At 39.7% G+C, this 27875-nt stretch overlaps 1 protein-coding gene across 9 annotated transcripts in view; it reads left to right on the forward strand.

Moving 5' to 3' along the window:
- Positions 1-27875, forward strand: part of RASGRP3 (RAS guanyl releasing protein 3) — a 109914-nt gene that overhangs the window by 29152 nt on the left and 52887 nt on the right. For 3 of the 9 annotated variants that reach the window (XM_070476737.1, XM_020903509.2, XM_070476770.1), the window contains exon 1: positions 2185-2459. The exons of 2 other annotated variants lie outside the window; for them this stretch is intronic. The gene's annotated coding sequence lies outside the window, so the exon portion shown is untranslated. Of the gene's footprint in view, positions 1-1763; positions 2162-2184; positions 2460-22774; positions 22850-22891; positions 23447-27875 lie in introns of those variants that run through there. 4 more of the 9 variants (XM_020903507.2, XM_020903512.2, XM_020903508.2 and 1 more) reach the window with 3 other exon arrangements.

Raw genomic sequence — 27875 nt, forward strand, 5'->3', positions numbered from 1 at the left:
AAAAAAAAAATCATTTCAGTGAAATTGATGGAAGAAGCCAGACTGTAAGCAGGTTGAGATTTACAATTGGATGCAAGACCATACAAGTATTTCTCCAGAAGTTTAGACATGAAGGGAAAGAATGGGTTAGGGTGGGAGTTAAAGAAGCAAAGGATCAAAAAGGATTGTTTTTAGGATACAGAAAACTTTGAGCATATTTAGATAATGAGGAGGGTGAGAAGGTAAAGTTGTTGGTGAAGGCATCCTAAACAGGTGGGAGTTGCCCAGTGAGACCCAAATCCAGTAGGTAGATGGCCTCTGATAGGAGGAGGACACCTCTCTTCGAGTTGAAGTAAATGATTGGTACCTGTAGACAGTATGGGCATGGAGGTGGGATCTCCCCATTTCTTTGAGAGGCTGAAAGGTGTCACTGTAGAACCTTCCATCACACTCCCGGACCCTATTGGGAAGGTGAGTTCCCAGTTGTGGTCTGCATCGACAGTTCGCTTCAAGGCTGTGACTCAGGGTCCATCCCTTTTGTTCCTGTCTGCCAACAGAAGGAGAAAAGTATTTCCTTCTTTTATTTTTCTGGAGTATAGCTGCTTTACAATGTTGTTTGTGTTTACCTTTCCTGAAGCTGTTTTTTTCTATTGGTTATTGAAGGGTTTCTCTCTTTCATTGACCATGTGATATGCAATAGATCATTAGAACAATTAACAAGTCAGTTGCAAGTAAAGCAACTTATGGATGCCATCAGGTCATAAAAGTTTCTATAATTGCAAAGTAAAAATAAATTAAAGTAATATTTCACATCTTCAATAGGCCTCCTTTTCTGTTTCTGGTTGATGATGGTCATACGAGCACATGAGGAAAAATTGCTCATGAAGCTAACATGTATTTCAGCACATTGTATTCGGATGTCTTATTTCTGTTACTAACTTTGAACCCCTAAGAAAAGATACATTTTGAAGCTTTAAAAAAATTTCATTTGTACCTTGGGCTCTCACTTGTTGCTAACAAATGAATCCTCTGAAAGAAGGTCAAGACTGGTGTTTTTTTTCATCTTTTTCTGATTTTCTGGAAAAACATTTTATCTTCTGTACAGAGGGAAATTTCTGGTTTGATTAACATTGTAAATAATTATGAGACAAAATCCAGATTTGAAAAATGGCCTACACAGGCTCCTCTATTGAGTAAGATCTTATTTATTAAAAACCAAGGTTGACAGTTTAACAGGCTCATTATGGTTAAGAAATCCCCTGGGGCATTTTAACCTTTAAAAAATCTTTTTTGGATGTTCAGTTTGCCAAAAGGGCTGAATCTCTGTCATATCTCCCCTCTCCCCTCTACCCAAATCGGTCACAGATTTGGGTAAGTGTCACTCTTAGAAAAGCTTGGGTCAGATGCCCGAGGTCAGACACTGTGCAAAGTCAGCTAGCTTAAAGGCTTTCTTTGCAGAGATGGGCAAAGAAGAAGGGGGGTGTGGTGGTGGGAAAATCAGCCCAGGTGAGAAATATGAATTCAACAAAGCACTCAGGATGGCTTGCCACTTTTGTGAGCAAATGGGACAGCAGGCTGGTCCCATTTCCTGGCATACCAAAGAGGGCAGCGGCACATCTGCAAAGTGCTTTGTGAATTTCTATGATTATTTCTGTTTCCACTCTCATTCCCTCACTGATAGTCTCAACAGTGCCACCAAATGTTGACACAATCCAATAGATAACTATGCGGAAGTTTGGTCTCAAGTGCCTGAAATCATTTCCATTCACTCTTTAGGTAAAGCTGCATTTGCTATTCCTCATTAAGCCTCCACACATCTGCCCCTCAGCATCATGGGGCATAGCAGCCCTGTCCTTTGAAATTAAGCCTAAGCTTTCTTAGACTGCTAGTCTGCCCTCCTCAGAAGAGTCCACTGTTTGTGACTCTTCCAACAAACTGGAGCCTGGAATGCTGAGAAAATGAAACCAAGATGGAGCAGCAGATGGATGTAGACTGGGGACACCTGGGAAGAACAGCAGCTGCCGCCAGCTGTACTGCTGGGGTCCCTTCCTCTTGCTGGCCAAGCGTCCCATTGAAAACCTGGGGGAGGGAAGAGAACAGACGGACTGTCAGCCTACCCCTCACCACCCCCTGCCCAACACAAACACATCAACTTTCCACTTGCAGTGACCTGCTCTCCAGGGTGAGTTATCAGCTGTTTGGGTTTTGTCACAAAAGAAAACAAATGATGGAATGTACTGCTCTACATGCTAATGCACTGGCTGAGCCAGTGCATGGGTTATGAGCCGGTTTGCGAATTAGGAGAATAATGATCTTCAGTTTCTGACCTCCTGGCACGTAGCGGTATTTATCAGGAGGTGCATGTGACTGGTTAAGACACAGCCGCAGCTTGAAGGAAACAGCTGCTCGTCGAGTGCTCTGGCATTTGGCAGCTGAGCAGGCAGGGCGCTGATGTGAAGAATACGCGACCAACCATCCTAGTAAGTATCTGGAGAACTTTCTTCTGTGTGTGTGTGTGTGTGCACGCGCGCGTGTGTGTGTGCAGGTGCACACATGTTTTGCAAGTCACCAACAATTTTTAATTTTGGCTTCCCTCTGGCACTAAAGGAGATATTTTCTTTCTACCTGTTGCTAATAGCCATTAGCCATTTGTGTTTTTACTAGTATTTTTTTTTTAAAGAAATTATTCTTTTCAGCAGCGTTGTTTTCTAACTTTAGGGATTAGTGAGGCATATAGCTTGATTCCTATCTAGGAAATAGTGAGTTTATTTCCTGGTATTTGGAATTTTAATGGTACATGATGTTTAGTTTCAAAGCCAAGATTCAATTTCTGAAGTAGAGACTATAGAAGTGAGTTGATGACTGACTAGATTTGATTTTCATCAGTTTTTACCACTGACGCTTGAATCTTATCATTGAAAATATTGTCTGAGAAATAGCTTGTGAATCAATTGTATGTGCAGCTGGACCATTCTTAGTCAGTTTTGAAGACTGTCTCATGTAACTGTGTATAAAAATCTGCAATACAGAAAGCTAGCAAAATAAGACTTAGATTAGAAATCATATTTAGATTTCAGACTTGCTTTCTAATTCATGGAAGGATAGATTTTATAACTCTTTTCATCTTCATTACTTTACAGCTTTTCTAAACTCACTTCTATCACTTTACAGCTAAAATGTCTGGGTGTCTCTGGTCTTCCTTATTTCAGATAAGGGAAAATTCCTGTGTTTTTGACGTAAACAGCCGTTCTTCCTTGTTTACGACCCAGATTATAAAAGTGTTTTCTGAAGCTAATTATCAACTTGAGGGGGCCTGGCATCCAACACTGAGAGAACTTGTTCTTTCTTTGGTTCATTTGGCAGTAATGGAGCTTGATTTCGAGAGGGCAGCAACGCAGGCACAGTCCTGAAACCAAGCTTCCATGTCGGGGACTGGTCCCTGCATTGTTGACCCCGACAGAATGTGTAAGAAAGGGAAAGGGGAAAGGGAGAAGGCAGAAAAACCTCTGGAAGTGACAGGTCTCTGAATCAGACCCTTGGGGGCAGGTAACCAAACAAGTTCCTTTTTCTGGATTGCCCGGACATTGAGGGGGGCGGTGGGTGCACACAGTGGTGTTTTGATTTGAATTCTGAGCAGATAGTCAGGCTTGCTGGTGAGAAGCCCAGGGCACGCTGAGGTGTGCTTTTTCCTCAAATGACTGGCAGAACGTCGTAGAGGCGCAAGTTCTCCCTCCACCACCCTGCCCTCCTCATACATGGAGAATGGATTGAAAATGACACGCTGATTCTGTCCAAGTTTCCCTCCATGCGTTTGGCCTTGAGTTGTCACATCAGCCAAAGACCTGGGGTGGAAGCAGATTCAGATGCCTGGCTAGTCTGGCACTGGGAGATTTATTTCCCCCTTTATTTCTTTCCAAATGTAGAAGGATTCACAAAACCTAGAGTGTCCAGTAAGGAAACAATGTTTCCAACTCCTTTGTTCCTCTGTCTGCCAGTTATGTGAGGTCCTTGGGGCGGCATGTGGCCACATGGCCCAGCGGGTTCTGTCTGACTGTGGGGCCTTTCTTTAGAGAGTTTGTTTCTGGTGTAGTTCCCTTTTTCCAAAGACTGACAGGAGAAGACAACACTCAGGTGAAGTCAGAGTTATAGAGCCGCCACCTTAAAAGTGGGGGGTGTCTAAATGGCAGGCTGATTGTTCTTTGAATTATGAGTACTGAATTTTTGAAAGCCCACAGATTATTTTAAAAATCAATGATATCTTGACTTTCAAAATAGTAATATCAGAATAGTAGAAATAATTATTTTGCATGAAGATAGTATGTCCATAGAACCGAAGTTTTGTGTGTCTTTATCTAGTTAGTTTTTAATTGGAGTATAATTCCCTTACAATGTTGTGATAGTTTCTGCTACAACAATGTGAATCAGTTACATGTATACATATTTCCCCTCCCACCTCCCCACCCCACCTCTCTAGGTCATCACAGAGCACCAAGCTGAATTCTTTATGCTAGGCAGCAGCTTCCCACTAGCTAGCTGTTTTATACATGGTAGTGAATATATGTCAGTTCTGCTCTCTCAGAACCAAAGCTTTTAATTCTAGGATAGGAATGACAGAATGTGCAATTTAATCCCTTCATTTCAAAGATGAGGAAATTGTAGCTCATTTATCTAGGTCCCAGAACTAGTCAGGGGCAGAGCTTGAAAAGATCTCAAGGCTTCTGCTATTACTACCATCCTCATATTAGCACTAATAATTATGGGGCTTCTCTGGTGGCACTAGGGTAAAGATCCCGCCTATCAATGCAGGAGATGTGAGAGATGTGGGTTAGATTCCTAGGTTGGGAAGGTCTCCTGGAGGAGGGCATGGCAGCCCACTCCAGTATTCTTGCCTGGAGAATCCCATGCACAGAGGAGCCTGGTGGGCTACGGTACATGGGGTCACAAAGAGTCAAACCCAACTGAGCCACTTAGCATGCACAGCACAAAAATTATCACATAAATTTATTGTGCCCTTGCTGTGCCACATATTGTGGTGAGCAACTGTGTTCATGTTCATAGAATCCTCACAGTAAGTCTATGTGCTTTATGTAATTATTCCAGCTTTATAGATAGAGAAACTGAAGTTCAGAGGCTGTAGTCACTTGGAGATACATGATGCAGGCAGAAGTGATACCAAGATCTGACTCCAGAACCTGCACACGTTAAACAAACAACAAAAAAAGGGCAGCTCATCTGTTAATCTCACACACTGAAGCTTAAAAGCTCATGAAATGCAAATGAGGCTATTTCAGCACAACACGATTAGACACACAATGTGCGCTATGGCCTTTGTGAACTCTCCAGGGCAGGAAGGGTGAGGCTTCCCTTTGTGACGATCCAAGCACAGGCAGTGTAGCGGCACCGACGGGCGGCAAGTTTTTCTCCGTGAGAGCGGTTCCCCGATGGCCCGCGCATTGGTCAGAACGGCCATCGGGGGCTTTATTGTTACCCAGGAATGCACCGCTCCCGCTGCCCTTGCTGGCCTTGTCCTCAGTTTTTCCGGTCACTCCTTTCCTTTGGAGGACAGCCCCTGCGCCCGTGCCCCACCCCAGACAGCCAGCGTAGTGGTGATAACACTACTGTCGGTCCTGCTCATTGTGCGGCTCAACCTGGAAGGCGGGTTGTTCAGAGAGTTCAGGACTCGAAGCAATGCAGTTCTTCCCCCTCTTTGCTCCATTTGGAGGGTGGGGGAGAGGACAGAGGTGCTTGTCTCTGCTGAATGGAGTGCTCTCGGGCACCACCATTTGCCCGAGTGCACACTCTTCCCCCCACCTGCCCCAGTTCTGAAGACTGACCTTCTCACTTGGGGCCCGTGAACCTGTGGCTTTCCTGGGTCATCAACCAGAGACGGAGCCCCGAGAAAAACCTACTTCTCAAACTCTTCTGAAAATTTAACTCTCCATACCCTTCCATATGGTTCAATGTCAAAATGAGGGCTGGTGATAAGAAAGAGTACCGAGTGAGGAGCAGAAGGGCCTTTTGGTTAAGCAGGAGGAAAGTGAAGTAAGCAGACCACTCATGTGTGTCTTTGAGAAAGTCATCAATGCTTTTTCAAGGTGGTTCTAACAAGATTATATCTTTTGAAGACCAAGCTATTTGTAACAAGAAGAAGGAATTTTTCACGTATTTCTCACCTGCCTGATCCTTCTAAACCTAAGGCCAATTCAAGAGCAGTCAGCAATACAGTCTGCTAACCCAGTGCCACTGGAAATCACCTCTAGTTCTTAATAATTGGCATGGTCTGGTGGGTGCCACATGGGGACTCCTGAGATGAACTTAGAGCTGCAGCAGAATCTTCCAGTCACACTTCAGAGACCTGCTCTGAAGCAAAATAAAGTGATTATTTTCCTGGGATCTTTGATAAGGAAACCAATTGGGTGAGGCAGTACTTGTTTCATTTCTTTCTCTTCCTGTCTCTCTCTTTTAGCCAGCTTGTGTTCCAATGAGACTCTTCCCAAAGACTAAACTCCCCTGGGTGCCCTTTCTGTTTGTATTGGTTGCTCATTTGCCCTCCCTGGAGTTGTTTAGCTGTTCGTGTGTCACATTCACATTATTTTACGGATTTGAAAGTCTGGGATTTTTGCTGCTTTAAACGATCACAGTAGTGTATGCACTTCTGGAGTCTGGTGTTATGCGGATTCCCTGTGTTTGCATCTTCTTTGAGCATCTCTGCTGTATTGAGAAGGCAAACTCCTGCATTTTTATGGAAATCTTCCAGAATTAGACACTTTTCTTGCACTTTGCCACAATCCTATGAAGGGGGCAGGGGGCACCATCACCACTGATTACAGTGAGGAAACCAAGATTGAGAGAAAGTGAGTGACTTGTCCATGGTCGCAGTACCAGTAAATGACCACGCTCAACTAAGTCCCCAGTCTTCTGGCTGAATAATATCCATTGTTCTTTATGATCATAGGACTATAGTTTGTGTTGTATTCTCATGGGTGGAAGGTAAATGGATGACTGCTTCCCGATGTGCCGTTTAACACATGTCAATGATGATGTTCCAAAGCCTTTGGATATTTGGCTTCGGCAACAGGGTCAACTCAGTTACAGACACAATAGTGTTTGTTTTGGTCATATTTTTTAAAGGAACTTGGTGGTCATTTTCCTACCCTGCAGACCCAATGTGGTTAAGGTGGAATTGTATCAACTATGGCATGATGTAATATTCAGCTTTTAGGAGGGCTCCTGTTGTTTTTTGAGATTAAAAAGCATAGTCTGATGTCCGCTAGGCACTCCCCTTACCCATCAAAACATCAGCTTTCTTGGAAGTTCTACCTGGTTATATAATACCTTTATTCTCATGAGAAAAAGATTTACCCTGACCACCAGGCACAGTGTCCCTGTGATCATTTCCCTCTGCCCACAACTGAGAGTCTTAGCTTGTTAGACTCATTGAGAATCCTTACTATTAGTTAATTTTCTGTGATAGCAATTCGGTTCATTGTATAATCGGTATGTTTGCAAGGTCCTAAAAATGACAGTGTATGGTGTGTGATGACTTCACAGCACAGCTCTGCATTTTGATGACTTGAGCTTAGAGGCAGAGAATGGGGAAAACAAGTGAACAGCTTTTTGACAATAACAGCTATTATGTCGTTTCTTTCCATAGTAGCTTTTCAAAATTATGGGTGTGAAAAATAGCCTTCCTCAAATTAAAACATCCTGAAAAACATTTAATTCATAACTGATTCAAGGCTATTTTTCCTTGGTAACTATGGTGTACTACTCAGAATTTTCTGCACCTTTCAAGAGGAGCAAAGGGGAAATTTTGTTTTAAAGAAAAGAAAAAGATGAAAAAGTTGATTTAAAGGCTTATATTCTTGGGTTACAGTCTGTGGACTCTGAAGTAATATATTGATATTAATAAACCTTATGTATATATGAATAAACCTTAATGCTCCTATTGTAAGTGGTGAACTTAAAATATTCAACTCAATATATAAATGATGTATGTAGCTGCAGTTATTCCCAATGTATTTTATGTTTCTACGTGATCAAATTGGTCATTTTATTTTCTGAACACTTTTCTACGTGCCAACTGCTGCCCTATCTTTGCTGCGCTTAGTGTTGGTTTGGGTGAACCTGTCCTTACCTCACAAAATGTTCCAAGACCCTTGCTTAGATCATTAGTCTGTTGGTTTTCTTTAGTATCATAAGTATACTCAGAGTTTTGTCTTTGAATGTGTTCCACGTATAATCTTTATTTTTTTTAATTGAAGAATAATCGCTTTACAGAATTTTGTATAATTTTGCAGGTACAATCTTTGATCGAGCACTAGTAAGAAGGAAGATAACATGCAAAAAATTAAGTTCACAGTCAATTACAAAATTTCATTTTCATCACCACTTTACTGATGCTTAATTGCTGCCAAAGTTGCAAATAACTGCATTTGAATGTGTCTAAGTGATTTTAATTGGTTCTCTTCCCCCGCTCTTGAGGTATTTGTGGTAGAGACTAGTTGTTGATGAGCAGGCTAAAAGGAAAGAGAAGAACTCAGGCAAAGGGTCCATCAATCAACCATGGGATCAGACTCCAAATTTTTTTAAATAAAAAAGAAAAAGGGACTGTTGAGTTATACCTCTGATTTGCTTTGAGAAAGTAATATTTTTACTTTCATCCAGCAATTCAAAATGGGCTGCACCAAGATTCTGTGGAATCTTTTACTTAACTTCACTTTCGGCAGATTCCACTTAAAGGATTCCTTTTTAAGAACTGATGTACTGTAAAACTGTCCTGGTTTTTTAGAACTCTTTAGACCTAGGATCAAGGAGCTAGGAAAAATGAATGTTATTTTCCAGCTACACTCTAAAAACTTGCCTGTGACTTGGAAGAATGAATGTTCTCAAATTTCGAGTTACTGTAGATTTCTGAAGCTCACAGACTACGCAAGAGTTTAAAGCAGCTTTAAAATAGAAGAACTGAGTATAATTTCCTTTTTTGGCTCTGGAAAACTCATACCATGAGTTCAATTTGACTAAACTTTGGATTCTGCCTCACTTACAGTTCTGCTTTTTAGAAGTAGAAAGAATTTGATTTATGTATTGAACCACTGCGATTCAAAATGCTGTGAGCCGACAGAATATTTTAGAGATCATTATTTTCTTATGGCAAGGATAGGGCTCACTGTGAATGGTGCTGCTCGAGATTTCTCTGTAGTCTCTTTCCAGTCACATCACTCTGATTCTAACATGAATCTGTCTCTTCCTATTTTCCTCTGTAGTAGGCATTTAAACTGAATCTGCTACTGCAAGAAGAAAGAACCTGGCGTTTATTTTCACAACACCCAGAGGTAGATAGTACTGCTGACACTTACAGAAGAGAAAACTAAATTTCAGGGAGGTTGAGGACCTTGTGCAAGGTCACAAGGCGGTGAGTAGTAAAGCTGGAGGTCCCGGTCTTCGTAGAAGCAAAGCGCATGCCTTTTTCTAATCTATCATACTGTCTGTATCACTATGTTTATGTTAAAAACTGATGCTCACTGTGGAAAAGACATCCATTCTGGAGGGTCCAGATTCTGCAGTTTTGGTCGTGCCCAATGCATAACTATTTCCATTAGAAGCATGCTGCAGGACAAAGAAACATCCTAGTAATCTGGATTCAAGACTGCGTTCTGCAGTCTCATCCTGTTTCCATTGTTGAGGTGTTTCCTCAGCTGTGGTGCTGTGTACCTTGGGCAGGGTGTCCCTGCAGAGCTAAGCCTCTGGTAACACTCAAAAAATCATTGTATAATCTCAGACGATGACAGGTACAAAATAGATCATGACCATAGGACCTAGCTAATTAACCAGCAGTGACAGTCTGCTTTACATGGTATTTGGCTTTTACAAGAAATGACATAATGTTGGCACCAAGAGGGGCATTTATATTCACTCTATAAATTGTTTCTTGGGGCCATGATTACAAACAGAGAGAAGGGCCAAGCAGAACTTGAAGCAGAGCCTGTGGAACACGTAATATCTCGTTCTATTGTAATTCTCTAAGCTTTAGAAGAAATACTACCTTCAAATTCTCTTTGGAGGCTGAAAGAACTTTGATAGACGTAAGCCACTGACGGAGTTATTGTGTAAGAATTGAGTTGCTATCTTTTTAGCTACAAGGATGACCGAGAAATGTGTCATGCATAAAATCCTGCAACTATTTGGAATATTCTTGCACATCAAGCTTGTGGAAGAGAGGCTAATACATTTGAAAGATTGTGTAGAGTTGTCATCCTCACATTTGGAAATTTTTCTCAACTAGAAGTTATCAAAACATGACTAAGTATATTCTAGTTTATGGGACCTCTTATGTGAAAGTCAGAATCCACATTTGGGTAACAAAAGTAAAAGCAAAATCAAAGTATGTTTTCCTATGATTCATTTGGGAAGTATTTTTACACATAAGCTTTGCACTGCATATTGCACAAACATAAATAATTTGCCCTACATTATATTACCACCTAGTAAAGCAGACTGATATTTTAAAAAAATTATTACACCAAACATCTTACAACACACAAATATTTGTCTATAAAAGAGGTTTTCACAGAGTTCAATAGAAATCTGGGAAAAGGAGATGACTATATCAGATTAAGTCATGGAAGTTTCCTTAGGGTTGATGACTTTTGAAGAGGATATAAAGGGATAAGTAGTCATTGTTCAAAAAGGAAAAAAAAAAGCCTTTTTGAAAGACTCCTTTTAGGAGTTATATTTCCAATTTTTCAGTTATATTTCAAATTTCCAGTTAATTTCCAATATTTCCAGGAATAACATGTAACTTGGTAGAGCTGAATCATAGGGTATGTGTTGGAGGAGGAGCTGGATTCAAGACTCAAAGATAAGGTAGTTCCAGACGGTCAAGGGTAATGTTTGCCCTTCTGAAGCATTTAGATAGTTTTGAGGAGAATTTAAAGTTAAAAGGTATTTTTATTATAGAAAATTTCCAACATACACAAAAGTAGGTAAGATTATACGGTGAACCTCATGTGTTCATTATTTGACTTTAACAATTTTCAATGGCCAATCTTGTTTGATATATATCCCTACTCATGTTCACTCCTTCTCAGTTTTGAAGCAAATACCAGACATCTCATCATTTTACCTGTAAATATTTTAGTTTATATTCTTAATAGATAAGTTCTCTTTTGAAAAATCCACAGTATCATTAATACATCTAAACTAATTGATAAGATTGAAGCTTGTCAATAAAGGAGCGATACAAATATATTTGCATTTTAGAAAGAAAATTGGAGAGGCAATGAGGAAGACAAGTTAAAGAGAAAAAAAAAGGCCAAAGACCAATAGAAGATTCCAGAGATAAGTGTGAATTAAACTAATGGTGAGGATGGAAGAATTTTCAGTGTTTAAAAAGTAAAGTTGATAGTTCCTGAGAGCAATTGGATATGGGGTGAAGGAGGGGAGGGAATTGAGAAAGAAAAATTTTTTTTGGCCACACAGCATCCTGGTTCCCAGACCAGGAATCATATCTTAACCACCTGACTGCCAGGAAAATCCCTGAGAAAATGTAAACCTGTGTTAAACTTGTGTGAACCTGGAGATTTTGAACTTAGTGCAAGAGACTCCGGAGACAATGGATTGATCCCTAGGTCAGGAAGATCCCCTGGAGGAGGAAATGGCAATCCACTCCAGTACTCTTGCTGAGAAAATCCCATGGCAGCCTACAGTCCATGGGGTCACAAAGAGTCAGACATGACGGAGCACACGCACACACACAGTTGGCATATGAGAGATGTGAGAGTTGGTCCATAGAAAAGGCTGAGTGCCAAAGAATTGATAACTTCAAATTGTAGTGCTGGATATATTTCCTAAAGGAAATCAACCCTGAATATTCACTGGAAGGACTGTCACTGAAGCTCCAATACTTTAGCCAACTGATGCAAAGAGCCAAGTCATTGGAAAAGCCCCTGATGCTGGGATAGATTGAAAGCAAAAGAAGTGGGTGGCAGAGGATGAGATGATTTGATTGCATCACCAACTCAATGGACATGAGTTTGAGTAAACTCCGGGAGATAGTGGAGGACAGAGAAACCTGGCATGCTACAGTTCATGAGGCCACAAAGCATAGGACATGACTTACTGACTAAATAATAATGATCAGCATATAAATATGCCAATAACTGATACAGTTTAGGCATTCCATGAAAAGCAGTTTAGACTGATTCTTCATTGACCGGAGACTATTGGAAACAAATACAAAAATGTTTTCCTGTTACTCTAAAACAAAACTTTGAGACTTGGAATATTTGGAGTAATTTTGATTGCTTCACCTTAAGACAGTCATTAGCAAAAATTAGAAAACAAGAGAACAGCATCTAAAATGCTCCAGGGGAGAAAGGATTCACTTAGATAGACTGATAACTGACACTTCTTCAGTGTATCTATGATTAATAGTTATAAAATTATAAAGGCTAATGTATGTGACTTATTCACCAAATCCCCAAACACTAAAAGTTTGAAAGATGTCAACTTAAAATAATGGAAGTACCCAAAAAACAAAAGTTTAGGACCAGACAACTTCACAGGTGAATTCTACCAAACATTTAAAGAGGAGTTAACATCTATCCCTCTCAAACATTGCCAAAAAATTGCTGAGGAAATGATATTTCAAACCCATTCTATGAGGCCAGCATCACTGTGATACAGAAACCAGACAAAACTATCACAAAAAGAGAAAATTAGAGTCCAATGTAACAGATGATCACAGGTGCAAAAATCCTTAGCAAAATATTCAACAAACAAGTGGGATTATCACAGGGATGCAAAGGTTTTCAATATCTGCGAATCAATCAATATGATATACCACATTAACAAACTGAAGAATGAAAAGCATATGATCATCTCAATAGATGCAGAAAACGCTTTTGGCAAAAGTCAATATTCATTTGTGATAGAAACTCTCTGGAAAGTGGGCATAGAAGAAACAGACCTCAAGGAAGGCCATCTAAACAAACATATGTAACACACCCACGGCTAACATCATACTCAACATTGAAAAGCTAAAAGCATTTCCTCTAAGGTCAGGAACAAGACGAGGATGTCCACTCTAACCACTTTTATTCAACATAGTGTTGGAAATCTTAGACATATATAGCATTCAGACAAGAAAAAGAAATAAAAGGAATCCAAATTGGATAGGAAGAAGTAAAACTGTCACTTTGCAGATGACATGATATCATATGTATAAAATTTAAAGATGGCACCAGAAAGCTACTAGAGGTCATCAATGAATTTGGTTAAGTTGCAGAATACAAAATTAATATACAGAAATCTGTTGCATTTCTATACAATAAGCACAAGCTATCAGAAAGTGAAATAAATTAAAGAAACAATTCCATTTACCATCACATCAAAATAATAAAATACCTAGGAAAAAACCTACCTAAGGAGGTAGAAGACCTGTGTTTGGAAAACTCTAAGACACCGATGAAGGAAATTGAAGATAACACAACAGATGGAAAGATGTACAGTGTTCCTGAATTAGAGTCATGAATATTATTAAAATGACCATATTATCTATGGCAATATACAGATCAGTTCAATCCCTATCAAAATACCAATGGCATTTTTTATAGAACTAGAACAAATAATATAAAAATTTGTATGGAATTTTTTTTATAAAAAAAATATAAAATTTTTTTATATTATTTGTTCTAGTTCTATAAAAAATGCCATTGGTATTTTGATAGGGATTGAACTGAATCTGTATATTGCCATAGGTAATATGGTCATTTTAATAATATTCATGACTCTAATTCAGGAACGGAAACACAAAAGACTGTTAGTGGAAATGTAAATTGGTACAGACACTGTGTAAAGCAGTATGGAAATTTCTGAACAAATTAAAAATAGAACGACATATGATACAGTAATTCTACTCCTGGGTATATATCCAAAGAAAAGCGAAAACACTAAATCAAAAAGATAAATGCACCTCAATGTTCATAACAGCTTTATTTACAATCACCAAGAAGATATGGAAGCAACCTAAGTTTCCATCAACAGATGAAGGATAGAGAAAATGTGGTATGTGTGTGTGTGTGTATGTACATATATATATACACATACATATATATAAATGGAATATTACTCAGCCTTAAGGAGGAAAAAATTTTGCAGCAACACAGATGGACTTGGAGGGCCTTATGCTAAGTGCAGTAAGTCAGACAGATAAATACTGCTTGATATTACTTATATGTGGAGTCTAAAAATTACAACAAACTAGTGAATATAAAAAAAAGGAGCAGACTCAGAGATATAGAAAACAACCTAGTTGTTACCAATGGGGAGGGGGGAAAGGGGAGGGACAATACAGGGACACAGGATTAAGAGGTACAAACAATCATGTATAAAATAAGCTATAGGGATATATTGTACAACATGGGGAATGTAGCCAATATTTTTAAAAACTACCAATGGAGTATAACCTTTAAAATTATGAATTACTCCATTGTACATTTGTAACATAGTATTAAACATTAATATCATGGTATATCAATATAATATTATCTCTTTTTTACTTCAATTGAAAACTTAGTTGACTGTAAAAAACACAAAATAAAGTATAAAATAATGGAGAGAATTTTTCACACTTTATAATGACAGTGTTCAGACAAAAAAAGTTGAAAGACTCGTATAGTGAACATCCGTGTGAGTGTGTTAGTCGCTCAGTCGTGACCAACTCTTTGCAACCCCATGGACTGTAGTCCGCCAGGCTCCTCTGTCCATGGAATTCTCAAGGCAAGAATACTTGAGTGGGTTACCATTCCCTTCTCCAGGGTATCTTCCCCTGCCAATTCGGTTTTACCATTAATAATTTCCTAAGTTTGCTTTTTCACATATCTACCCAAGTGTTCATTCCTCTATTCATCCATTGGTCCATCTTTCCTTTTCGGTATGATTGTAGACAGCAGTTTACTCCACTCCTCAACACTCTATCACACATATCACTAACTGGAGCTCAGTGTTCGTTTATGCAGAATTGTATTTTACACAAAACATATTAAACTTATACACTTGTTTTCACAAGTGGAAACAGAAGGAAAGTCTGTGATTCAAGAAGGATTAACAAAATTCATGGCTGATTGTTCTTGGGTTATTTATAAAAATGAAAACTCTTTGAGAACCTCTTGATCCTCAAAAGTTGTTGCCATATGGAGCAGACACACCCTCCCACAAAACAGCCTTTGAGGAACTGTCAAGTATTGAGTTGGCAAGAACACCTGCCTCTTAGTAAATGTTAATTGGATTTGAATGAAAAAAAAAAAGACCCCCAGAAGCATAAGCTATTTTCCAGTAACTGACAGAGCTGGTAGGAGGGGAAAAATCACTTTTAATAGTTTCACACTGAGCATCACTCTCTGCCTGAAACAACTCTGCAGAGTAACAACGCAACAGAGTAGATGATTTATAAGTAAAAAAACTGTAATATAAGCAGTGCATTCTATGTAGAGTCATTCTGAGATTATTCAAGGGGAATCAGCATTGGGACAATGGGAAAGGAAGCAAACTGTTTTCACAAAACAGAATTCTTTATTCATGTATTGAAAAAAAAAGTCTTTGTTCATAGATGTTTGTTCTCTGATATCCTCCAAAAAGAATTAAAACAGTTTATGATAAGCAGCAAAAATAAAATGAAACTGAAAACGATTAACATAGGAATAAAACAAAGGCCAAAATAATGCCAGTCTAATACTCTTAATGAAATACCACTGTATCAACACCGGGGCAAAAATGAGATACAAAGTGACTAGCCCTTCAGAATAAGGTTCAGGAAAAGCCAAGCTGAGTGGTTCACAACACAAGCTGACAATTAGTGATGTGTCAACTTGTCTTTCTACTTGTGTGTTGTTGGTTTCCCTTGGTAAACAGTACACTCCACTCGTCAAAGATCTGGTCCATTTCATTCACCACTGGATGCCCAGGCCCTGGCATAATGTCTGGAAGGCAGAGGTGTGTACTCAATTGATATTTGTTAAGGCAATAAAGAACTCAGAATCTGGATATTGAACCTAAACAAACATTCTTTTTTCCTGACAATAATCAGGTCCTTGTGCAGTTAGAACCATACTTTTAATTAGATTAAAAAACAACATTTAAACATCAATGAGGGGAGGAAGGGAGAAAAAAACTGAAGATATCTAATAAATATGTGTTGATTAATGGGTATATTAGCATTTACTTAATTTATTTGTATTCTCATTTATTTAGTTATAATACAGAAATAGCGCTATTAACTCTATTTTTACAGAATTATTTTATAAGGCAAAGTTAGGTTATTGCCCTTTAATCTCCTTTGAAGAAAGACATTAAACATGTACACAGCCCCATGTAAGATGGTGCAGAGGTTACGTGTACTATCAATTTCTTTAGCCTGAGGACTGCACTCCACTAATGTCTGAACTCTTGTGGTTTGTGAGCCAACAAAATGTCATCGGTCTAAATTGCTATACGCCCCATTTGAAGGGACACCATTTGACAGTGTTTTTGTGAAGTGGCTAGAATTATACCGTAGTGTATACAGCCTTAGCACCCTCTCTGCTGCCCTGCCCCATGGGGCGTGTCCTATGAAGCAGGTGGACCCCCAGCACAGAGCCCACCCCCACGCCCCTGGCTGATGGCATCTGACCAGGGTACTAAGGGTAACAGAAGTGAATGAAATGGTGAAGGAAGCAACTTCACAGAGAGGAGTAGTGATAGTATTTCTAAACCTTGATGGGGCCATAGACGCCTCTGCAAGAGGAAAACTGTGTTTTTAAATTGGATCCTAAGTCTAAGGTTGCTCATGGACTCTTAGGAGAATGTGAAAACTTCTATTAATATACCTCAAAGTTTTGTGACTCTAAAAAGCTGGTGGTGAGAATCAAGGAATGATTTTGTGTTTCCTCTCCTTTTGCATTGGACAACTTAATCTGTTTTAAAATATAAAAAAATGGCACCAGATGGTGGGTCCTCAGGGAATATTGATTTTCTGGTGTCTTCTGAAATCCTCTGGGCAACCAGTCTCTGTGTGTTTGAGCAGTGGTTCTTAAACTTTTATTGATCAAAAGCCCCTTTAAAAGTTCATGGACACAAACACAAAATTCTACATAGGATGCCAGAAGTCTTTATATATCTCTGATTCTTGGTTGAGAGCCAAGAATGGACTGAATGTGTGTCCACCCCAAATTCATATGTTAAAGCTCTAACTCTCATTGTTAAGTATATTTGGTGATAGAGCCTAGAGGAAGGTAATTAAGGTTGAATGAGGTAATAAGCAAGGGGGCCTAATCCAATAGGGCTGTGCCCTTTTAAGAACAAGGTCCTCTGTCTACCATGTGAGGACACAGCAGAAGGTTGCAAGTCAGGAAGGGAGTCTCACCAGGAATTGGACTGGCAGCATCTTGATCTTGGATTTCCTAGCTTCTAGAACTATAAGAAATTTCCTTTTTTTTTCCCTTTGGTCATACCAAACAGCTTGTAGGATCTTAGTTCCCCAGCCAGAGATTGAACCGGTGCCCCTGGCAGTGGAAGCATGAAGTCTTAACCACTGAATTACCAGGGAATTCCTAGAACTATGAGACCTTTCTGTTCAAGCCACCTAGTCTGATATCTGTCATAGCAGTACAAGCAAACTAAGCCAAGTCTCCATGGTAGAAACTGGTTTTCCCCGCAAAATGTCTACAGTCAGTGATCCATGAAGGGGTGGGCTGGGGGAGGGGGGCTCCCGAGTGAGCTCACTTTCTGTGTGCGCAAGAGCCACCCTGTGGGGTATGTGGCAGAAGCCTGGATGCACAGGGACAAGATCGGCTGGCAGCACCATGCCTGGCTCTCTTTCTGCCCCGGGCTTCATGCGTCCACACTTCAGAACAAAGTCCGAAGGCCATGCCGAAGAATGACGAGCTCATGCTGCGTGTGGTCCATTTCTGTAGGTTCTCCTTCATTTCACTGGGCATGCTGTCCATCTTAGCCCAGTGGCCTCCCTGAATTTCTTTCAAACATTTCATGAGGCAGGTATCCTCCTGAATACAACAATCCCATTTTGTAAAGTAGGGAAATCTTTTCCCCCAGAGTTAAGTTTGGGATCTTCTGAGCCAGGAATAAACTGATGGGAATGTGGGAAGCATTTGCTTCTTAAAAGTCCACTTGCCTTGGCATCATCTCTCTTGAAAAATCTGCTGCTGTCTGCTGTGAGTGGAATTTGAGGACAAGAACAATGAGAGCTGCATTTTGTAGACTATTTGGTCCCAAACCTGGGAGGGCAGAGGCAGAGTCTCAAAGCCTGTTAGTGGTGTTGAAGGAGTGAGTTTAGACTGGAGGAGTAAAGCGGGTAGAGCTCTTTTCTGGAAGAACTTGAAAAGCCAGGGACTTTTCAAGTGGTAGTCCCATGGTTCAGAATCCAGCTGCTGATGCAGGGGATATGGGTTCAATACCTGGTCTGGGAAGATCCCACATGCTGCCGAGCAACGAAGCCTGAGCGCCACAACTCCTGAGCCTGCGCTCCAGAGTTACAAGCTGCTACTGCTGCCGCCACTGAAATGAGAAACCCCCCGCATGCAGTGAACAGTAATCCCCACTCTCTGCAACTAGAGAAAGCCTGCATACAGCAGTGAGAACCCAGCACAACTAAAATAAATAACTAACAATTAAAAGAGGAGAGATGCCAAAGTTTGAGTGACCAAAGGTAACCAAGGAAATACGTGGGGTTCCATGTGATAAGAGGAAATGACTGGACAGTGTTCAGGATCAAGGCATCAGAGCCAGAGAGCCAGCTGTTTGTACCAAGAGGAATTTTGAGTTCCAAGACTCCATCTTCTCAATTTCACTTTTACTACCCATCTTTACACCTGATCTCAAAGGTACCCAGAACTGCTTTTGATGTCCAGTGACCACCAGCTGGGGATTTCAGCTTCCTACCAAAACCCCCACATCATTTTAGACCCCTGAATACAAAAACTTTCCACAAAGGGAGATGATTAGGTTGGAATAGTTTTTTGCAAAGTTCGAGTGTCAAATTACCGTGAAATCAGAATGGTAAACAGAAATTCCACAACTCACAGCAACATCCATGCTGATTCATTTCTTCATATCGACAGGGCAAAGAGCTGCTTCTTATCAGAAAACTCACACTTTCTTAAGCAGATGCATTAGTTTAAAACAGCCTCTGACACATGCACTTTTTATGTCCCAGAGAACCCGACTCACTATGAGTCTGGATCCTATGGAAGGTCTGCTATGATGGTGTCTTTTCCTTTGTCTCATTATCTCACTGTTTAAACTTGGGCGAATTATGGTATCTTTTTGACCCTGGGCTTCTCCTTTATAAAGCAAGGTCATTAACCTGATAAATAAGAGGTTCCCTAGAAAAGTGGAAAAAACATGTCTTTCCTGCACCACAGTCTATTTCTCTATTAGAACTAGAGAGTTTCTCTGAATAGACAAAAAACCTCTCTCAGAAGACTTGAATGAGCAAGATGAGGAAATCAGGTGTTGAGAGGTCAATCCCTGCAGCTGTACTGACTAGTAAATAACCCTCGCCTGGTTGCTGGTTTCTCTGTTTAGAATCATAAACAACAGCAAAGAAAGAATACCAGCTCAGCTTGTACCATCACTAGTTATCCAAGCGATTCATTATCTAAGGACTGGAAATGATCTTGGAAATTATGCACAGGAAATTATCCTGAAAAGTCTACAGTGACGAGTACCTGTGAGTAACTCAGATCTGACAGGGAGGAATAAGCTGTGACTGGTTGTAGTCAACAAATCCAAATCACAGAGAGAGGAAGTGGGAGAGAGTGAAACTAGATACTTACTGTAGTGTATGGAATCTGAAAATGCATTTGCCTTTAAGCAGGAGTAGATACATAATTTTTGTATAGATAGCCCTGTATACATTCTATTTTCCTGTAATTGTTCCAGAATCTACAAAGTAAAGTGTTGAGAGACATTGGCACCAAGTTCCCATGGTCTTTGGGAATCAATAGTTTGTTGATCAATATTTTGTTGATTATGAGAACTTTTCTGTAAAAGAAAAGCACAGAAATCTGACTGGACTTCCCTGGCATTCCAGTGGTTAAGACTCTGCATTTCCAATGCAGGGGGCACAAGTTTGGTCCCTGGTCAGGGAGCAAAGATCCTTCATGCCTCATGGCATGGCCGAAAACAAAAGAAAGAAATAAAAATACAGAAATCTGAAGAAATTGCAGAAGTTGGAGATAATCTAGATATTTTAAGCACATTATAAGTGAAAATAAAGAAGATTTTATCAGCCTGACCAGCCTTGACAAGTGGAAATCCCTAAACTTTTCTTGTTTGGGCAAGGATTGTCTTGCAATCTGAACCTACTTTTTGAATGAAAATAGGCCAGAAGGCATAGGAGCTGTCTTGTGATTCTTCCTTGTCCAGTCCATGAATAGGAACATTCTAAAGAGTCCTTCTTTAGGTGAGCAGCCTTCTGTCAGTGAGCAGCCTGGTGAGCCTGAGATAGGAACTTGCAAAAGCAAATGTGTGCAGGGCCAGGAAGGGACCAGAATGAGTGAAGTGGATGAGGGATAAAAAGAATGATCTCTGTCTGGGACAAGTGGTATTTCAGTTTCCTCTTAAATGTCTTAATATAGTGGGATGATAAATGGTCGTGACACTTGGCCTCTGTTTGGGGAGATGGTAGAGGGTAGTGGGGACTTGAGGGAACTGGGAAGTGATTACTCTTCGGCTCCAGCTACATGTTGCCTGGTGGGAATGCAGTCCTAAAACCAGCAGATCGGATTTTTCCATAAGAATCGAGAAAACTGAATTTTTTAAAGTAAAAGTCTGGACTTGTACCTTTTTGCAACTAATTCAAAATATTTGCAACTTTGTGAGAGCCAATCCTGTGTGAGGAAGTCTAACAAAAATACATCTTCAAGTGTGATCTCTGTAAGAGGTCACTATTTTACAACCTGCTGATGCTGAGTGAGTAAGAACTTGTTAACGCACACCATCTTCACTTGGGAGGAAAAAAGCCTAACACTTGTGGTTTATTATTTACATGTCTTTAAGCAGATTTTTACAGATAATGAGAAAAATGCAAAAGAGAAGGGCATTTGAGGGACTTCTCTGCTGGCCCAGTGGCTAAGACTCTGCACTCCCAATGCAGGGGGCCTGGGTTCGATCCCTGGTCAGGGAACTAAATCCCACATGCCACAATGAAGATGGAAGATCCCATGTGCTGAACTAAGATCTGGTACAGCCAAATAAGTAAATGTAAAAAAAAAAAAAAGAGAGAGACATTTGAGAACAATATTTATGATGTGTATATGGCCACTATACTTTCATATTTAATTGTCATGGCATCAGAACCAGAGTTATTAAGGAAAGGATGATTTTCTGTTAGGACCTGCAGGCACATTTATATGAGATATTGCTGATGTCACGCATGACACTTGTTCAGTCACTTTGATGCTAGTATGATTCTCAGTAAAACAAAAAAAAAAAAACTAAAAAACTTATTGGAAAGACTCGGGTTCTTCCACAAAATATGGAGATTTAGATACATCTAGATGACAAAAGGAATAGTTTAGTCTTTATAAATCAGATGTTTGACACTCTAGACAACACATTATTGAATTAAAAAAATCTTGTTCTTATCCGTAATCAAAATTAGATATTTGAAAAGAAACTATAATAACTAAAAACAAAGACAGTTTTTATAAAATCTGGGCTTCCTCCACATTGTTTTAGATACATGAAAATATTACATTTTGGGTTTTGAACATTCTTTGATTTTTCAGTGAGATACTGCTTCAGACATTCCAGTATTGTCCCCCAGTCACTGATATTTTTATGATGGGTTTTTGCCTTTATTTCCCAAACCAAGTGTTAACTACATTATTATGAAGTGGTAAGTTAATGAGAGATTTAACCATTTTCTTCTGTTATTTTTCTGTTTTAAAAATTCCATAGATAATTTATATTGCATTTAGTAGGGAGGAAGTATCTTTTTGCCTAAGTTCTTGGTGAATACCTTCAGGTTTTATGTGATTAATAGTTAAAGAGTGTCTAAGATAAATAAATAAATACATGTCCAGTTTCCTGGACTAGTAATAAGAAGCAAGTGTTGAAAAAAGTCACTGAGTATGAGATATTGTGGTGAGATAAAGATTAACAAGTGCATAAAACTATGTGAACATGCGGACTTGTGAAATCCCCACAAATTACCACAGAAGCCGATGAGGTTCTCATTCTAATTTTAGCACCCCGCTTGGTTTCACTTACTATTTCAGCTCTTCAACACCCTTCTTGTGACAAGTAGATCCATCAGCAAAACTTTTGGTGGAAATGTTTTTGTGTAGTAGCCACTCTCAAGAATTGTTTATGAGGGACATTAGTAATCTAACATTTATTTCCATTCTGCAGAAGAATGAATGCAATGTGAAGACCTGGGTCCCATTCATGACTCTTTGGTACACACAAGATATTGCATTTCTAAGTGTGTCTACTAAACTCTCCTGGCCTCTCTGGGGGCATGTGGGGATTCCCAGGTGGTAATAGTGGTGAAAAACCCACCAACCAATTCAGGAGATGTAGGAGTCATGGGTTTGATCCCTGGGTTGGGAAGATCCCCTGGAGGAGGGTATGGCAATCCACTCCAATATTTTCGTCTGGAGAATCCCCCTGGACAGAGGAGCCTGGCAGGCTACAGTCCATGATGTCACAAAGAGTCAGACATGACTGAGCATGTATGGATGCATGTGAAGCCTACACAGACATACAGAAAAAGGCTACATTAGATTATTTCACATGGACCATCAGAGGCTTTTAGTTCTGATCCTGAGAACATGGTATTCTCTCTCCCTCTCTCCATGTGTGTTGAGTGAGTAAATAAACACGTAGGCACTTTAACTCCAGTTTTAAGGCCTCACCACTCTGTCGGCATTCCTGCTCTTTCCACACCTGTCTGCTTTTTTCAATGTCCTGTTCTCTGCAGACAGTGTGCTTTTCTCTGATCAGTGAAACCTCACCTATGGTTTAAGGCACAGTTTAATTCTGTGAGTCAGAACTTGTTTTTACTTCTCTCACGACTCTTTCATAATGCCCTGTGTCACAATTTCTGTCCATGTGGTTCCCCTTTTTAGACCCTATGGTCTCCGTACCTGATATATACTTGTACCTCTGCCACAGTGTTAATCACACTGCCTGGCACAGAAGTAGGTATTTATGATATAGATGAGAAAGTGACTGGAAGAAGTATTTGGTGTATTTTTATTCTCTCTAACATAAATCTGTACTACTACAAATTTGGAAGCATGTCTTGAAATTTCATTATGGGCATGCTAATATAAAAGAAGTAAATTCATTCAATAGTCCAAAGAAAAAGCTTGAGACAGAAGTAAGATTAGAGAAGAAAACTGGAGAAGAAACAAATTTGAAGTTTAGAGACCATGTCGGAAGCCTATGATAGCAGAAAAAGGTAACCACATATAAGTTATCAACATACTTCTGTGTTGGGGGCTAGAAAGATGAGAAGACAGGGTCTACTTCTTACGAAATTACTGGGGAGACAGAACTACTGAGCAACACAAATCATACAAAGCCTAAAAGAAGTCAGTATGTTGGGTGCCATAGTTTGCCTGGAAGAGTTGGGAGGGAAGAGGAGAATTCAAATAGGCCCTTGAAAAGTGAGTTTGTGATTGCATGCAGACATACTTAGAGGAGGAGAGCCATTCTAAGAAAAAAAGTACGTGCAAAGCATAATGTTGTAGTTCAAGCTGCTGTTAAAACCATATCATAGACTGCGAGGCTTAAATAACAAACCACAGTCATCAGTTAATTACCTACCAACAACCCCATCTCCAAATACCATCACGTTGAGGATTAGGGTATCAATATATGAATTTTCTGGGGGATTCAAACATTCAGTCCCTATCACGTGGGCATTAGGAAAAAGAAGTTCATTTTACAACAACAGGTAAAATGGAGGTGAGGAAAGAAGAGTGAGGGGTTAGGTGGACAGTGAGGGCCATTCATGAAAGGCTTTGCATGCCAGGCAAAGACTTATTATTGAGCAGATAGGGAATGGTGGGAGAATTTTGAATAGGGGAGTTATGTCCTCAGTCTGATAATTCGGAAAGATTGATTTGGCACCAGTAGAAAGAAGAGAGAAACAGGAGATAGTTGATCTAGAAGCCTGACGAGTAAGCATTCCGTGGACCAGGGGAAAGGTCACGACATCTTGAACCCAGGAGTGGCAGTGGACAGGAAAACAAGTGGAGGTGTATGAGAAAGTGTCTGGAGGTTCATGATCAGACTTGGATATGGAGGGATGATGAAAGAAGGCACTAGGCGATCTAGGGTGAATCCCAAGTTTCTGGCATGGAATACTGGAAGAAAGAATGAGTTATAAATCCAGGGAGGAAATACAGGAAATATAGCAGTTTAGGAAAGTGACAAGGACATATTTTGAAGTAGTTAAAAATTAATTGGTATAATTCACATACCATTAGAATCTACCTTTTTTTTAAAAAATTGAAGTAAAATTGTTTTACAATGATGTGTTAGTTTCTGGTGTATAAAGAAGTAAATCAGCTATGTGTACCCCCATCCCACCTCTCTAGGTCATCACAGAGCACCGAGCTGAGCCACCTATGCCAGACAGCAGCTTCCCACTAGCTGATTCTATTTTCTAGAACCTACCTTTTTAAAGTGCGTTTGTAGTATATTCACAAGAAATTTAGTATATTCCAGAACATTTTCATCACCCCCAAACAGAAACCCTGACGTCTTCTCAGTTGCTCCCTCTCCTTCCCTTCCCTCAGCCCCTGGAAACTGCTACTAATAGTTTACTTTCTGTCTCTACCTGCTAGATTCGCCTATTCTGGACATTTCATATAAGTGGAATTTACAATACATGGCCTTTAAATATCTACAATGGCCTTTATAATTTATAATATATGGCCATATATATACAGTATATGGCCTTTTTGTCTGGCTTCTTTTACTTAGCATTCTATTTAGAAGGTTCATCCTTATAACGTATCAGTACTTCATTTCTTTCTATGGCTAAGTAATGTTCCATTGTATAGATACACCTTGTTTTGTTTTTCCATTCATCAGTTCATGGACATTTGGGTTGTTTTTACTTTGGCGCTATTGTGAATATTACTTCTATGAATATTTGTGTACAAACTTTTTGTAGACATACGTTTTCAATTCTCTTGGGTATATACCCAGGAGTGAATTTTCTCAACCATATGGTAACTCTAAGTTTTTGTGGAGCTGTGAAACTGTTTTCCAAAGTGGCTTCTTCATTTTACATTTCCACTAGCAATGTAGGATGGTAAGAAATGCAAACTTACCCTGAAGTTAAGTAGAACTCTCCCAGAGTCACTCATTAATAAGGAGCAGAGCCTAGATATTATCCCAAGCTTGCCTCTCTCCAGAGTCCAGTCTGTCCTTCCCAACCTCCGGGATCTAATACCTGATGGCCTGAGGTGAAGTTGATGTAATTATAATAGAAATAAAGAGCACAATAAATGTAATGTGCTTGAATAATCCCCAAACCACCCCTCCCACCACCACATCTGTGGAATAATTGTCTTCCATGAAACTGGTCCCTCGTGTGAAAAAGGTTGGGAACTGCTGCTATACAGTCTGTCACATAGCTGGAGTCGCTGGTGCAGAGGTGGTGATTGAATCTTGTGATTGCGGGTGAGTTTACACGGAGAGTTTGAGGCAAAATGGAAAGTCATGGAGACTGCAAACCCCCAGCAATAGAAGATCCTGCACATCAGACTGGGAAGTGTGACCAGAGGCATAGGAGGCAAATCAGGGGAGAGAAGATGGCAGGAAAATCATCTGAGGGGAGAATTTTAGGGTGAGTGTGGTCAAGAGGAAGCGCAGGGCAGCTGAGCCTTGACATAACTTGTGACAGAACGCACTGACTTCTCTGCCAGAGTGCTTTTGGAGAGGTAGAGAGGTGGGGAGTGGAGGGAGAATTGATTTTGACTGGCTGAAGAGGGGGTGAAATCAAGCCAGCAAATTCTACTTGGCCGTGGAGGATGGGGAAAGAGGAGAGATGGCCAATGGACAGCTTGTGTTCTTTGAGGCCGGGAAAAACATTTCATGTTTACTTAAACTGCTAATGATTTAGTTCCAATTCATCAGTTCCTCCCTTGTTTTATAACTGTGCCAACCAAATCCTTACTCCTATTTCTTTGCCTCTTCTAACTCTTTAACAGTGACTTTGTAAAAAGCTATCTTCCTCTCCCTCTCTCTTTCTTTCCCCTCCTTTGTCTCTCTAACTAAATATATCTATCACCTTCATGTTTCCAGAAGCTATGCAATTTCTGAAGGTTGATTTGGCATATGGAGCTTCCCTTGTAGCTCAGTCGGTAAAAAGTCTGCCTGCAATGCAAGAAACCTGGGTTCGATTTGGATAGGGAACCAGTGCTGTCGACCTCTAAACTTACTTGAGAATTCCAGAAGTTCTTTTTAGTGTTTTTGACAGATCCTCACCAATCCCCTTGTTCTCCATGTGTAAATCTACTAGTAATCCATTTATAGTATTGCTCTAATGTGGAAATATATTCTAAATTCTGAATAACAACTTTTCAAATACAGCTTAGAACATTTCATAATTTTAGGACTTCCTTTTTTTCCTGTTGTGTTTAATGCCCTTAAAATCTCTTCAGATGAAGGCTAGTTTTGGTCTGATGGGGAAGGCAGAGTCATGTTATTTCTCTCATGTTAGGGATGATAAAAGTGAACCTTAGAGAAATTAAGCGGGACCAAAAATAGGACTGAAATTTACTGTTCACTCATGCTTTCTCTTGTTGGTATGTACTGCAATCTCTCCTCAGGAGTAAGGTGAAATTAGCTAATGTCTTAGATGGGAGAAAGAGATATCACCATCTCTTGAGATTTGTTTTTCTTTGACAGAAAGAAAGAAATATTTGCTGTAGGAGAAAAATCTGAAATAAAAGAATCATTAAGTGGTGCCTTCTAATTATAGGCTTCAAGCTGTGTATGTTTGAGAATACAGAAATAATTTTTAGAAAAGCATTTTGGGGAGGTTACAATAGTTTACTTTTAATTTGTTCCAATAAAAAGTGTACCTCCAAATCCTTGATTCAGGAGTCGTTTCAAACTGAGACTTGGAGAGAGTGGGACAAATTAAGAGAATAGCATAGAAACGTACACATTACCATACATAAAATAGATAGCAAGTGGGAATTTGCTGTGTAAAACAAGGAGCTCAACCCAGTATCCTGTGACAACCTAGAGGGATGAGATGGGAGGGAGGTGGGAGGGGGTTCAGGAAGGAGGGGATATGTGTATACCTGCGGCTGATTCATACTGATGTGCGGCAGGGGCCAACACTGAAGCAATTGTCTTCTAATAATTGTATTTTGTTCTATACTTCTTAATATTGTATAATTACAATCTATGATAATTAAAAAAATAAAAAATAGAAATAAAGTTTTCATAACACTAAAAAAAAGAATGCTATAAGCATATGAGTTCTGAGCAAGTGCAAAAGATTTTCACTTATATATGTATAGCTGGTTCACTTTACTGTACAGTAGGAACTAACACAACATTGTATATCAACCATACTCCAATCAAAATTAATTTAAAAATAAATATAAACTAAATGGCAACCCACTCCAGTATTCTTGCCTGTAGAATCCCATGGACAGAGAAGCCTGGCAGGCTTCAGTCCAAGGGGTCGCAAGAGTCGGACACAACTTAGCGACTAAACCACCACCACCAAAGTTTTAGAAAAAAATTTCACTTGTATGAGAACATTGTACAGTTCACTTGAAAAGGAGAAATTAATACTACATCTTCAAGTAGGTCTGTATCTCAGTAAACAGAATTAGCATCAAAATGGAGTAAGA

The sequence above is a fragment of the Odocoileus virginianus genome, chromosome 2 (genome assembly GCF_023699985.2).
Source record: "Odocoileus virginianus isolate 20LAN1187 ecotype Illinois chromosome 2, Ovbor_1.2, whole genome shotgun sequence".
Classification (NCBI taxonomy): Eukaryota; Metazoa; Chordata; class Mammalia; order Artiodactyla; family Cervidae; genus Odocoileus; species Odocoileus virginianus.